Source organism: Pinus tabuliformis, chromosome 4_1, assembly GCF_031772625.1.
Source record: "Pinus tabuliformis cultivar Carrire ecotype Pingquan chromosome 4_1, CPIR1, whole genome shotgun sequence".
In the NCBI taxonomy this organism is placed as follows: domain Eukaryota; kingdom Viridiplantae; phylum Streptophyta; class Pinopsida; order Pinales; family Pinaceae; genus Pinus; species Pinus tabuliformis.
The window spans coordinates 194,180,286-194,195,160 of NC_142303.1; positions in this window are offsets into that span (position 1 = coordinate 194,180,286).

Below are 14,875 nucleotides of genomic sequence, written 5' to 3' on the forward strand. Positions count from 1 at the left end.
AACATTTATTTAATTGCATAGCTAAAAAAATTCTTATAGACATAGGCTTTTGGACTCCTTGCAACAACCTTTGTTCTCCTTCATCATCTATGCATTACAATGTCTTATCATAGTAGTTTAATTTTTCCCTGTGTGTTGCTAGCCAATCTATGATGATCAATTGGTCATACAACCCTGGGGGGATATTTAAAATGGATTTGGTATGAAGAAAACACATTTCAAATTGGCATGATTCAACATAATCAATCACTTTCTTTTTTATTTTGGTGGCTAACTGAATCAACCATGATTTAGGATGTTGTTTCCTTTGTAAAACACAAGATTCCATGACTTGTGTAGAAATATAAATGAGGTTAGAAAAATGATTAATTAGAATTGAAGCAAGATGGTTGGAAAGTACACCTTCCATTTCCACTACTAAGGCTTAGTGATCTGCTTGCTTGTTTTCCATGGCTACATAAATACAGGGTACACTTCGAGCCACATCATTAACTGTAGTAGCTTCTTGGACATTGTATAACCTTATATTGTCTTTCTATTGGTGTGGGCAATCCTTTAACAAGTTCTCTTCCCTGCAACCCCAATACTTTAATGGTATCTTCCTTGATTCCTTGGCCTCTACCTTTGTTGGAAATTTTGACTTATTCCCACTTGGAATGGGAAATTTATACTGGAACTCACTTTTGTAAGTACACTGAAGTTAACAATTTTCTTAGTTTGCTTGTAGTGTGTGAATCCTACTTCCTTTCTTCTGAAATTAGTCTTTTCTTTCTCCTTCCACTTCGTCTAGCATCTAACCTTATGCTTAGACTATTCATAAGAGTATTTCACCTTTTGGATGGTGTCCTCCAACATCTTAGGTTCATCAAATTCTATTATGTCCTATTAGGACTGTGGAAACCGATTGAGGAAGGGTTGGATATTTATATTTTTCATCTTTAATATAAGGCACATACTTCAATAGTTGTATAAATATGTTGATATAAGTTTCCATCATAAGTTATCCCATCTTATGTTCATGGAATTCCATGATATTACCATCATAATACGTTTCAGACAAGCATTTCTCTCTGAAGTACCCCCAAACATGCTCCATGTTAGATTTTTCTCTCGAAGGCTATTAACATTCTTGAAGTATTCCCATGATATATTTTCCTACACTCTTAGGTTGAATATGGTCACTTGTGCCTTCATGCTAATACAATAATTATGCACCTTGAATTGTAGGCCTATAATCCATGCTTCAACTTCTTCACTCTTCTTAACGTGTCAATCAAATGTAAGAGGTTTTTCCTTTTTAATTTCTTTATGTAATACACTCTTCTCATCCCTTTTCTTCTTATGCAACCTTGGTTTAATTGATATGTTGGATAGCTTCTTAGAACTTTCAGTTCCACCTTTAGAAGTTTCCATTGAGGTATCTTCATTGGCTATATCCTTGATTGCAAACCCATGCTTCCTTCTTTCGATGCTTCCTTCATCCATGTTGGTTGTTGTTCCATAGATCTAAATTTTGGGGGAACTATGGACTCCTTTGGACCTATGCCAGTCTAAATGAGTGGAATTTATTTCAAGTTATTTTTTACAGTGTAGGTTTCATAACATTTACAATAATACAACACTTACTTCTTCCTACATCTCTTGGGCCCTAATAATCTTCTCATTTTCATCCTTACAACTCATGAGTTCAACCCTCATGATTTAGAGGGCTTCCATCTAGTCAAGAAGTGTCTCTACTTGCCTCCTCTCATCAGACTCCTCTTCTCTATTACAAGAAGTACCATCCATATTTTATTGAACCTTTATGATGCACAATCTTTTTATTTTCTATGTGAAATGTGTCTTCTTACATGTGATGGAAGCACAAACACAATTGTTAGTTTAAATTAAACATAAATAACAACAAACGCGCTAAGTTATCTCGGGGTATGCTATCATTAGATCATCATGGTCTGGAACTACTATTTTACATATTCAAATATGAACTAAATAAATTAATAAGAATTAAATTCATAAGGTTCGTAAAAGAAATTATTCAAAATTCAACGCTCTTTCTACTTCAACTTTTTTTAGTCCAAATGCTAAACTTTAAGCTCTAATTTTATTTCTAAAAATTCCACTCCTCTTGAACCCATTTATCCCAAGTAGTAAACCTTAGCTTGATACCACTTTGTGACCCACCCAACCCCCTAATGCTATATTAGTGTTGTGGGGTGTATTAGACCCAACTTTCAAAGTACATTATGAAGATAAGTTATCTAAAAATACTCATTCTTCTATCACCTCAAATCACAATTTCAATACGACTATCGTCTTCTACTCGTCAATAACTTTCCAATCATATAAATTTTCTCTTATTTTGAACCATGAGAGAAATGTTATGCTCTTCAATTTCTTTTCCATTTTAAAGCCACGTCATCATCCATATACCAATGTGGAATTTTTTTCCAATTTTAAAGTTATTTCATCATCCAAATACGATTATTATAAGGGGTGGCTACAAAGACAATCTTTTTCGCTGGCTCCGGGCTTACCCCCTATGCTCAAAGTTTTGCTCACTTAAGCCATGCCCACCCATCCCTTACATAATCTGCCATAACCCCATATAATTAGATTTATTTTGTTTTATTAAATTTTAAAAATAAATTAGCTATTTTGATTCGATATATTATTTATAATAATTATTTAATGTATTTTATAATTAGATTTATTTTGTTTTATTAATTTTTTTAAAATAAATTAATTATTTTGATTCAATATATTATTTATAATAGTAAAATAATTCTTTAATGATTTTTTTTTTAGTATTTTAAACATTTTGGATTAACAAATTATAACTCACCTAAATATTTTGGAAAAGTTTAGTATTTTACAATTTTATAAGCAGATTTATTTTGTTTTATTAAATTTTTAAAAGTAAAATATTTATTTTGATTCAATATATTATTTATAATAATATAAATAATTCTTTAATGAATTTTCTTTTAATTATTTTAAATATTTTGGATTAAAAAAATATAAATCACCTAAATATTTTGAAAAAGTTCAATATTTCACAATAAAACGGTTAACATTTAAAAAGAAGATGTTTAATATTTCAAAAGAAGATTTTTTTTGTAGTAGGTTTTAGTTTTCGTTTTTTACAGATTTATAAATAAAAAAATTTATGATACAAAATAGATTGAAAAAGAATATCATTCGTTTTTAAAAGGCTTATTTTACACCATTTCTTTTAAGATTACCTATCTTATAAAATGAAATACAATTTTAATTTATAAAACCATAATTATAAACATTTTCATTTGTAAATGAGTTTGTTTATATGTGTGTGGGAAGAGTTCACTTGACACTCATGAAAATATAAAATAAAGTAATGAGTGGTGCACTTCATCTTGGAGTTATAGTGGTAGAAGTTGGAAATAATCTCATATCACTCAAGTATGTGGATAGCCGAATTGCCAATTCCTCATATGGGGTGGGAGGAGACACGGCACATGGGAGAGGCATGTTGGTCATACCACCTAACACTAATGTGTGAAGACGTGTGAGACAACCCCCTTGTCTAACCCCTCCCCCCCTCCCCATAACTGTTTAATGACACTGAGTGGCAACGAAACAACCAAGGTATTTCATTATGAAGGTTAGTTGTCTCATGTGCAATCATTGTAATCATCATGCTATGGTATAACTCCAACCCCTCCCTCACCAATTTCCATGATTTTCCTTGGATTTTTTGACTCCAAATTCTCTATTGTGTAATGGTTTTGTTGTTTGAATGGTCTTCCTCAACAATGAGACCCCTAATTTCGATTGCTTGGATTACCATTTGGCCTGGTTGTTTTCTCATTTATTCCCTTGGTAACTTGTTGATGTTGTTAGAGGACTTGCAACCACTCCTCTTTGCTAGTGCCTTTCCTCCTATTCCCCATCCACATTTGCAAGAGTTATTGAGACAATATCCTGTCGTTGACGAAAGCCATAATTGTGCAATTTTCATTCTCCACTCCCTTTGTTACACTGTAGCCAACTTTTCTCACCATGACTTGGCCACCCTTACTACCCCCTCATTGTTTATGCAGTCCATTTTGAGGCCCAGGGCGCTCATCATGCCAAGATAGAGGGCTAGCTATTATAGAGGTGTTGCATATTACAAAGCTTGAACAAGCCTGCAAGTTAGTTGGTGGGTAGAAGCATTGACTAGCCTATGTCATTCCCAAATGCTACCTATGATTCATGTTGAGATAGTCAAGGTGGGGAGAAGTATTAGAGAAGAACAAGGTTTCTTATCAGATACAAACATTACAGGTGAAGTAGTGGGGTCGCTAAAACTAGTCATACCCATGGCAGACATAATTAATACATTCAAATACTTGACCTTTATTGTTAGACAAAGACGTTGGTGGAAAAAGTTTTGTTGGACCATAATGAAGTTAAGGGGGGTATTCTTCAGGTGTTGGATGAGATCCAATTATCCATAAAATCTCTAGATCAATGTTTGTAGAGAATAGTAGATCAACTCAACCTTATCGGTAAACTAAGTCACTCACCCAGCAAAGGCAAAGAGTCCATTAAAATGATCCTCTTTGATTGGTCTCCACAAACATGTCTTTGTGTTTTTTTTTTTTTTACATCAAAATTTCTACTTATTCACACATTTGTGAAACTAATTAGACCAAGATTTAAGAAGGAAGTTTAAATGCATTTTGATATATTTTAAATTCTGATATTTAATTTTGAAAAACTTAAAATTGGAGATTCCCTAATAACAAATTAGTGCAAATCAAGATAAAATATTTTATTTTCTTCTCATAAATCAATTTTAAAAAAAATCTTGTTTTCATACGTGGTACCCAATATTACCTCCATTATAATTTAACAAGGTCATTGTTCTGCATTTCAAATTGTTGCACATGTGGAAAGTATAAATCTTTTTCCTAAATATGCACTTAAGGATAGTGGAGCGTTTTACTTTAGCTGTGATTTACAGAAAAAGACAAGGATAAAGTGCATATACATCTCACAAGGAGACACATAGCTCCACAATATCAAAGTCAAAGTCAAAAGCCAGGCGACAAGGATACTTTGAATAGACATCCCACAATCATAGGAAAAAATCAAAGTCGAAATCAAAAGCTAAGGTCAACACAACCCACAATACTACAGTGAAGCGTATTAGTGAACCAAAGTCGCGAAAGACGGCTGTGATTCGCAAGAAAAAGTGCACTATAAGGTGAATATACACAATACGTAATACATGAATCTTGGAAAAAATCCTCGGTCCCGAGCTTTTGTGAATTATAGATTTGGTTAATATTTGAGAATTTGATTCTTAAGGAAAGAAGTTAGTTTATGAGAGATTTTTTTGGCTTAAATCATATGACATTTCATTTGTCGACACGTTTCGAACCAATCAGTGTGGTTTATTGTCAGGACAAGTTGAAAAATCAAATCTAGATTGCATCTTAAATAGTCAAAGCAGAACCTCCAATAGCTATAATTGCTAAATCGCACAAAGAAATTTTATTTGCGAAGTCGGATTCTCGGCTAAGGAAGCAAAATAGGCAATGGAAGATGCGGCGGCAGCAGCGAACAATGTCATCGAATGCGTAAATGAAAATCTACACAAGACTAATTTGGTAGCAGAAACTACCCCTGGCTTTCTTCCAAAAGCACAACAGCTTCAAGTGGCATGGAAAGAAGCAGCGGAAGAAAGGGCAGAGGCAATTAAATAGGTAAACAGATTAAACTGGGAAGCATACTGGGAGTACCTGGTGAAACCACATAGCCAATGGATGACCTGAAGTGCCTAATGACTTTTTTCGAGAAGATAGTTCCATCTCTCACTAACACCGTACTTGCAAGATAGTTAAAAGCTGAAGTCGGCCAACCAACACTCTTAAAACCAATGCTAGATATTTGCGATCTAAAGAATCAGATGCAGGACTAGTCATAGATACATTTTATTTTTGTTCTTGTTTATTTTTGCTTAAAATGAGGTAGGTCGTTTAAACCTCCTTATCTATTTTTGTAATATTTATTCTTCATAGATTAGTATTTAAACCCCTCTCATGCATTTAGAGAGGGGTCCAAAGTTTTATCAAAAAAATTCTTCAGAATGTGCATTTTGCCCCCCACTGAGGAGGTTTTGATAAAATCAATGGAACGAGATTTATTTTCTATTTGAGTTTAACATCTACTACCGAAATTGCACTTTTGTATTCTTAGTTGATGTTAAGTGATTTGAAGATAGATCGATATTGTTGCAGCTCATGAGTAGGACGTATTACAAAGGGTATTTTTATCTCCTAATGCTTTTTACTTGTGTGTCAAGCAATAAATCATTTTACTTGTCCTGACGATGAACCACACTGGTTGGTTCAAAATGCGTTGTCAAATGAAATATCATGTGATTTACGCCGAAAAATCTCTCATAAACGATATGGATCACATAAGCCTCAATTTAACAAAAAAAAATTAGTTGTTTGATTTTTTTTCTAATTTTTAGATTTAATGGTATTTTTAGAGTCTGCCATCAATATAAAGATGGCTATAATCTATTTGTTTTATATTTTGTGTTTTTGGAGAATCCCTGAAAGAAATTGTCAACTGAAGCAGCAAGTAATACAAAAAGTTCTGCTCTAGGTACAGCTCTAGACTCACTGTCTCAGACGATTTACGGTTTGGCCAGTGTAACAAAGATCTATCTATCGATGACTGCACAACATGTGTGTCATTCTCGACCAATAAAATATTGGCATCTTATCCTCAATATGCACGAGTTCAGTACTGGAGTCAAAGCTGCATAGTGCATTATGAGATTTATCCTTTCTATAATTCCACTGCCCTTTGACCACACTCTGCTGAAGGCCTAAAGTTTACACCTGGGAGAAGTCTACTGAAGGCTGCCATATTTCAAATTATTGCACATAGTTGATATTATCTCGTACATATTACTGGTTATTGACGACGTCATGCATAACCATCCAGTTTTCAAAACCGGGGCTCTGAGCGTAAAGCTACTGTATGGCACTCTAGAATGTATCTTAAAATAAATGATGAATCGTCACAGCCACTAGAAATATGACTATAATTAATCATCACAGCTACAACACAATAAATATGTAGGTCATGACAGTCATCGTGTTTAGGCAAAAAACGTTCTGAAATCGGGTTTTTAATAGGTAGTAAAGAGATTTAAAAGGAACTAATTTTAATTTCAAAATTTGAACTGTAAATCTAAAGATATTTAGATTTACTTCCGTTTTAGATTTAAAAAGCCAAGGTTAAACATTCATCTTATTATTGTTCTTTGTTTCTTTTTATCTTGTTTGATGATTGCATTTCACACACTGCAATTTATACATAAAGTGAGTTGGAAATTCAACACTAAATCTGGTTAACTATCATTATTTCCTACTTACATCGCTGGCCAATAGTTTATTGTCAATTATAAAACAGTTTTCACCGTCACATGAATAGATTTCAATTATTTTGACACTTCCCCTTAATCATGATCGTTATGTTAACTCATGTAGATGCCAACACTTAATGACTTGTCCTAGTCACATGCAACTTATACAACCCTCCAAATCTGGTGCCCATGGTGATAACCTTGTAATGATGTCTTTAACAACACACTGTGTTTCAACAAATTTCACCTTCAAATATTGGTCAGCAATAGTAGAAATATAAATTAAATTCTTTTTGATACCAGGAACATACATCACATTATGGATCTGTCTTTCTTGCCCATTAGGCAAATACACACTTATTACTCCATAACCTTGAACTATAAGTGATATGTTATCTCCTATATAAACATATTCTCCATCAGTGTTCTCATATTATTCATAAAACCAATCCTTGTTACAAGTCATATGGAGTGATGTACCAGAATCAATGAATTGAGCATTCACATCATCAGTTTTTGCAGAGATTGCAACATCAGAAACAAACAATTTAAGATGTTTAAATCCATCACTGGTTGAGGTGTATTTTTCCACAAAATTTCCATTATGCTTTATGTTTCTTTGTTTAGAATCATTATATTTTCTTTTATAGAAATCTTTAGAGTGATGCCCAGGTTTGCCACAATAATAACAATCATCATTTCTCTTACCATGAGTTGGAAATTTAGATTGTGCCATACCTTTTTGTTTTGCTTTAAAATTGCCTCCTACATTCTTTTCCCACAACTTGCCTCTATATGGATGTTTACCCTTGGCTATCAACGCAAAATCTGAACTATTAGAGCCTAAATTAAAGCTCTTCATCCTATATTCCTCTTGCAAAATAATTCCTGTCAATTCATCAAATGTAGGGGGCTCCTCTCTAGCTGAAAGTATTGAAACAAAAATTTGATAATCTTGCACTAAGCTATTTAATGTGATGGTGATAAAGTCATTACTAGACACTTTTTCACCAATATATCCTAACTTATTGCTTAAATATTTCACACGAACCATGAAATTGCTTATATTTTCATTTGCTTCCATTTTTAGAGATAAAGCTTAGTCTTCAAAAGTAAGATCCGGTTTGTATTTGTTGTTTCATACAAACCCTTGAGCCCATGTTTTTTTGGATGTCTTGCAATCTCCTATGTGATGAATAATATTGTCCTTTACGGGCATTCACAACAACAACTTTGTTTTTGTCTATTGTTTCTCCCAATCTATAACAAAGGCTGAAACATAGGGTTTGGAAATAGGTAAAAGGAAATCTTGCCTTATACTCATTAAATATATGGAATAGAGTTGAAAGTTGGAGGCTTCTACTCCCTTTTTGTATATCTCTAACATTCTTCATAAATAAATTAAGGCATTTTCCTTGGATGCAATCTATACATGTGTCTTATAGACTCTTTATGTATTGGATTCTATTTTTATTTTTTTTCTTTATGTTGTATAATTATTAAACTATTGGCTAAGTGTTAAAGTAGTACTTGGATGTTTTAAAGGTTTCAATACGACATGTGTCCACATGTGCCTATTATTCATCAAACTTAGTTGAGTAGGATTGTAATTGTGTATAACAACTTGTAACTTTATGATGCAGGAGAATCTGGCTGACAGGACAAAGACAAAATGAAGGCGGTTTGGTCTCTGAAGGGGACGGAGGAGTAAACTTACTGAATGGATAACATGCTTGCATCTTTTATCTTTTACTTTTATTTCATTAAGCTGTTGAAGTTAAATTAGTGAACAATAATTAGGAATAGTAGGATTAGTTAGAGTCAATGTTTTAAACAGTTAATTTCACCTTTGTAATAATGCTGAACGACAATGAAAAGTTTTGTACAAAAAATAACTGATGTAACTGATCAGACATAACTAATAGTAGTTAGTAACAGTTTCCTAACAGTGTTTTTAAGAGAGAAACAAAACACAATGTAACGTTTAGTTGTCAGAGAAATAAAGAAAAAGAAAAGAAGAATCATGTTTTTTGGGCACATTTCCTATCCAACGTCCCAAAGACCGTCTATGTTGTATGAAATTGCATTCGTTTATATACAGTATAGTTTGTTGGTGATTTTCCTCACAGGCTTATGACGCGACTGGAGTCATAACGAATTTAGAAATTGAATGTAAGCACACAGGTTGCGAACAAATCCAAGGAACGTGCAGTGGGAGCCAATCATACAGTCCTCAAGACCACGTACACAATTGAACATCAAAGAGGTGGAACTAGCAAGCCCAAACAAGCAACTAAATTCCAAGATTGCCAGGTATGCGAATGAATAACCAATAACAGTTCCATACTTAATTTAATACAGTCGAGAAACTAGAATTCTGGTTCATTTATACACACACACACACAGATATATATATATATATATATGATGATGATGATGATGATGGTGGTGGTGGTTAACGTCCACTGAGACCAAATTGGTCTATCGGACCTACAATTTTTTTAATTTTTACTTGTCTGGCTCCTCGTCTTTCTTGGCGAGATTGGTGTTGTAGCTTTCTTTCTTTTCTCTACGGTCTTCCAACTTCCTTTGTCTTGCATCTCCTTCATCTCTTCTAGTTCTTGGGACATTGGTGTCTTAGCTTCGCGATCTATAGTCGGAGAAGAAGTTTGGTTTAGGAGATCTACTTTGCTGTTAAATGAAGATTTATTTTCTGCGGTATTCAAATCCTCATAACTGTTGATTTGTTGGGGCGGGCTTTCTCCTTGCTTGCTTTGAGAGTTGTTTCCTTCTTCCTTGATTTCTTGTGACTCAGAGTTTTCTCTAGAATATTCTTCTTTGATGACAGTGTAGTGTTCTTTTTGTGCTCCTTCCCACCATGTAGATCTGTGGTGGTTTTTTCTAGCAAAATTTTTCTCAGAGGCTTTTGGGCAATTTTTGGCTAGATGCCCCGTCTCAAAGCACGATCGACATCTGAAGAGGTTCCACACATAGTCTTTACTTGTTAGGTTTATTTCAGCTGGGAATCCGGCACTGAAATCCATTTCCACATAGATGCGTGCATAGGTGGTTTTGGCATATTCCTCTGTTTCTGGGCACCTGCAGTAAAATTTCCCAATTGCATTTCCGATGGCTTTTAGCGAGGAGAGATTCCAGAGATGCAAGGGTAGGCTTGGCAATCTCACCCAAACTGGTGCTGAGGTTATCACTGCTGTAGAGGGATCGAATGATGGGTTCCATGGCTTCATGAATAGGCCTGATTTTTCCCAAAACCAAGGGCCGGAATCTAGAATACATTGTCTGCTTTCAGGATTTTCAAAGTCTACTATAAAGAAACCTCTAGCACAGGGGTAGATATTAATTTCATCAGAAATGATAGGCTTCCATACCTCCGAGATCCAATTGTGGAGTGCTATCAGCCGCGGCCAAAAACCATTGAACCGGCAAATTAGGGCACTTTCGGAGAACTTCGAAGCTTCATCGAGTGAGTCCTAGACCACTTGGATAGTGGGAGCTGGGGCTTCACTCACGATATGGGCAGGAGATTGCCCTCCAGAGGCGGATGAGCCACCAGTTATTTTTGCGAAGCTCGGAGCCATATTTTACGAAAGCCAAACCGCAGATCTGAAGAGATACGCAGCTCAAGCCGCAGATCTGAAGAGATACGAACGTCCCACTCAACCGCAGCAATAAGAACCTGATAGCAACTTGAGAGAAGCGGTTGTAATCACTGCCAGATTCGAGCAAGGAAACCCTTTCATATACGCAGCTCAAGCCGCAGATCTGAAGAGACGAAGCCGCAGATCTGGTAAGATAGGAAGCCGCCGAAGCCGAAGATAGGATATATATATATATATATATATATATATATATATATATATATATATATATATATATATATATATATATATATATATATATATATATATATATATATATATATATATCCTGTTCGAAACGAAAGAGACGAGGACCCATTCCACAAATACATTGTCCATGCCTATGACCAAGCGGGGATTTTGAACACGGCACGGGGTTAGAACCCTCGACCCATTACGGTAACCAGACAGAGAAGGAGCCCAGTGTCAATCTACAACGAAACTGTGTACAAACAGTGACTAGTAAATCATAATTACACAGACCCTAACAGTCATAGCCTAAGGCTGAACAGAAGCAACCAGAAAACAGAGAACGACACTACCCGTGTCCAGTTGGAGCAGCCAAATTGCTAGACGCTGAAACCCTCGAGCAGCCATACCTGCAACAACAAACAGCAGACGAAATAAGTGTCGACAGTTCAAAGAAAAGAGGACCCGCAACATAACAAAGCAAATAAATCTCGGTTTTTTTTTACCTGACGAAGGCAAGCCGCAACCGTAACAGTTCCACTAGGTTCTCCTGCTCATGAGGAGCTGAAACATTAGGTAATTGAGGGAAAAGGAACAGGTATTGATAACATGGAACAGGCGGACCTACCCTGTGAGTGACAGAGAAATCGAAGAATTTTGACACTGTATTCTGCCAGACCCGTGGAAGGTCGACTCGGAACTAGAGGTCTATCACCAGAAGCAGCCCAACCAGCAAACGACTACTACAACTGTGGGAGGCACAGGCACCAGAACTGTATACCAAGAAAAAGGTACACAAAGATGCAACAGCTAGTTACCACCACATAACGAACAGTCAAGACTTAGCACAAACTAGATAAGAACTGAACCTACCAGGTTGATACAACACTTGCCAGACGAGCGGGAGAGATTTTCAGGTTGAAGCCCTGAACCAGGGGGACGCAACCACAAAGTTCCATATCGAAACCGCGAAGAACCACCAAGAGCGCATAACTCACAGAACTAGGAGAATGAAAGAGTGAGTGACTTGGGCGTGAGTTTGAAAACACCCATACCAAAGCAGGGTCGAGGAATCCCAAGGAGGGATAGTTGTCAAACGACTAGAGACAAGTGTACCAACCACAGCCCCTATCATTAAATTCAAATGCCAGCAAATCGATTTGTATATAAAAGTCTATTGTTCCTTATTAATTGCAACTGTACTCCCACACCGAAATACGTTGGAGGTGCATTACGTGTGTTGGCCCCATCAAGTGGTATCAAAGCAAGGAGTTGAAGGAATCGGGATATGGAGGTTCAAAGACGAAGACGTGGAAGAGGTGTGCGTAGAGGAGCAGATGAGGGCTTGAGGGAAGAATTAAGGGCCCTTACTGCTCGCTTAGAAGCAGTGGAGGCAGGAAGGAGAAGAGACCCAGAACTTGGGGATGACAGTGAGGAGGAGGCAGTAACAGCTACAGACGGATCAGATGAAGAATCCCCATAGTTAAAACTATTGAGATCGATATCGCTAGCCAGCATCAAACCCAAACTGGAGATTCCTAACTATGATGGCAGTCTGTCCGCAGATGTTCTGCTGGACTGGATAAGTGAGTTAGATAAGTATTTTGAAAATGAAGAGATCAGTGAGGATAAAAGAGTCATATTTGCTGCAACCAAGTTAAAGGGACACACCACCTTATGGTGGGACAGTGTCCAGGCAGATAGAAGGAGAATGAACAAGCCACCGATAATGAAGTGGCCAAGGATGGTGGCAAAGCTGAAAGGCAGATTCCTGCCTAAAGATTATCAGGTTGAGCTTTACCGACGGGTATAGAATTTAAGACAGAAGGGTATGACTGTAAAGGAATACACAGAAGAGTTTTATCGTGTGAACTTGAGGGTTGCTTATATTGATGATACCCCAAAGAAGACAGTGAGATATGTGAACGGTTTGAGGGTAGAAATATTGGATGAGATCAGTATTCTCTCTCCGCGAAATATAGAAGAAGCCTTTCAGAGTGCTGTAAAGGCTGAGGAAAAGATTAATAGAAAACATAATAACAGGAGAGGACGAGGAAATGTCAGAGGACGAGTACAATGCTATGGCAGAGGGAGAATTTCCACTAACAGCGAAGAGGGCAGCAGCTCCAAGGTTTCAGGAACAACAAAGAAGGGAGATAGCACGAGAGGAGGTCGGCCATATCAGCGAGGAAGAGGGAATGGCCGAGGAAGGGGAGCTAATGTCCAGTGCTACAGGTTTCACAAGTGGGGGCACAGATCCTTCGAATGCCAGGAAGCAGAGCACGTTGGCCAGAGGGGAACATTTGTTGCACAGCCTGAGGAAGTTGAGGCATCTCCCCAGGAGGTGGAAAATGTGGCAGAAACAGGAGAGGCTTTGGTTTTAAATAAAGTACTATTGAAGCCAGCCAAGGAGACGACTGAGCAGACCCAACGGAAGGCACTGTTCCGAACAGTTTTCAAATCACATGGAAAGTGTTGTAAATTGATCATAGACAGTCGGAGTACAAACAATTTGGTTGCCACCAAGATGGTGGAGAAGCTGGGATTGAAGCGACTTAAGCATCCCACACCTTACAAGGTGTCGTGGCTGCAGAAAGGCCACCAGCTATAAGTTGATGAATAATGCGAGGTTAAATTTCACATTGGCAAGTACTAGGACAAGGTTGTATGCGATATCATCCCAATGGATGTGTGCCATATACTGCTGGGGAGACCGTGGCAGTATGGTTGGAAGGTGATGCATGATGGGAAGACGAATTGTTACAAATTTGTGAAAGATGGAGTCAAGCATACGCTTGTACCCATCAAAGAAGAGGATATAGCAGAAGAAAGTGGAACAAAAGCATTATTGGTAGGAGGAAAACAGTTTGTTAAACAGATTGAGGAAGACGAAGTGAATTATGCGGTGTTGATGCCCCGAAATTCGTTGCAACAACATCGGGGAAACCACCCGGTCCGGAACTTAGTGCAGCTCCTTTTCCGTTTGGAATAGTGGCTCCGACTGGGGATAATGGGACCAGTTTCCCAAAGATTATAAGTAAACGGGATGGATGAATGATTTACGATGTAAGGTGATAATAAATAAATAACTAAACTACAAAAGAAATATAATAACTATAAGCTAATCCCGGGACTTATCGATTCATTTGAATACAGCGTTTGATAATTTAGGCTTACTGGCAGGCATATAGATGACACTAACAATAAGCATAAATGTTTAAATCATTTAAGATTGCTCTGCATAAGTAGTTATGCAGAGCGATAATAGCGAATTACTGTACTCAGTCATTTATATCATTGTTACGCGCATGATTAAAAGAGATAACAAATCACAAAACATTCAATAGTGATATGAAATGCAGACTTGCTGTTATATTGCATACATGTAATCAACAATAGCAAAAGTAATAACACAGCAATTCATATAATAGAAAAGAGAACAGATACAGATAATAGTACCATGCAAGCTGTTTGATCAATCCAATATATTAATCGCTATGTCGCGGTTCTTCCTTCAGACCATAAAGCATTCCAAGCAAACGACAATAGTGCACAATTTACTTAAAACAGCCTTCCAAGTAAAATTAAGAACCAGTGGTCAAGTTTCAAAAAGAAT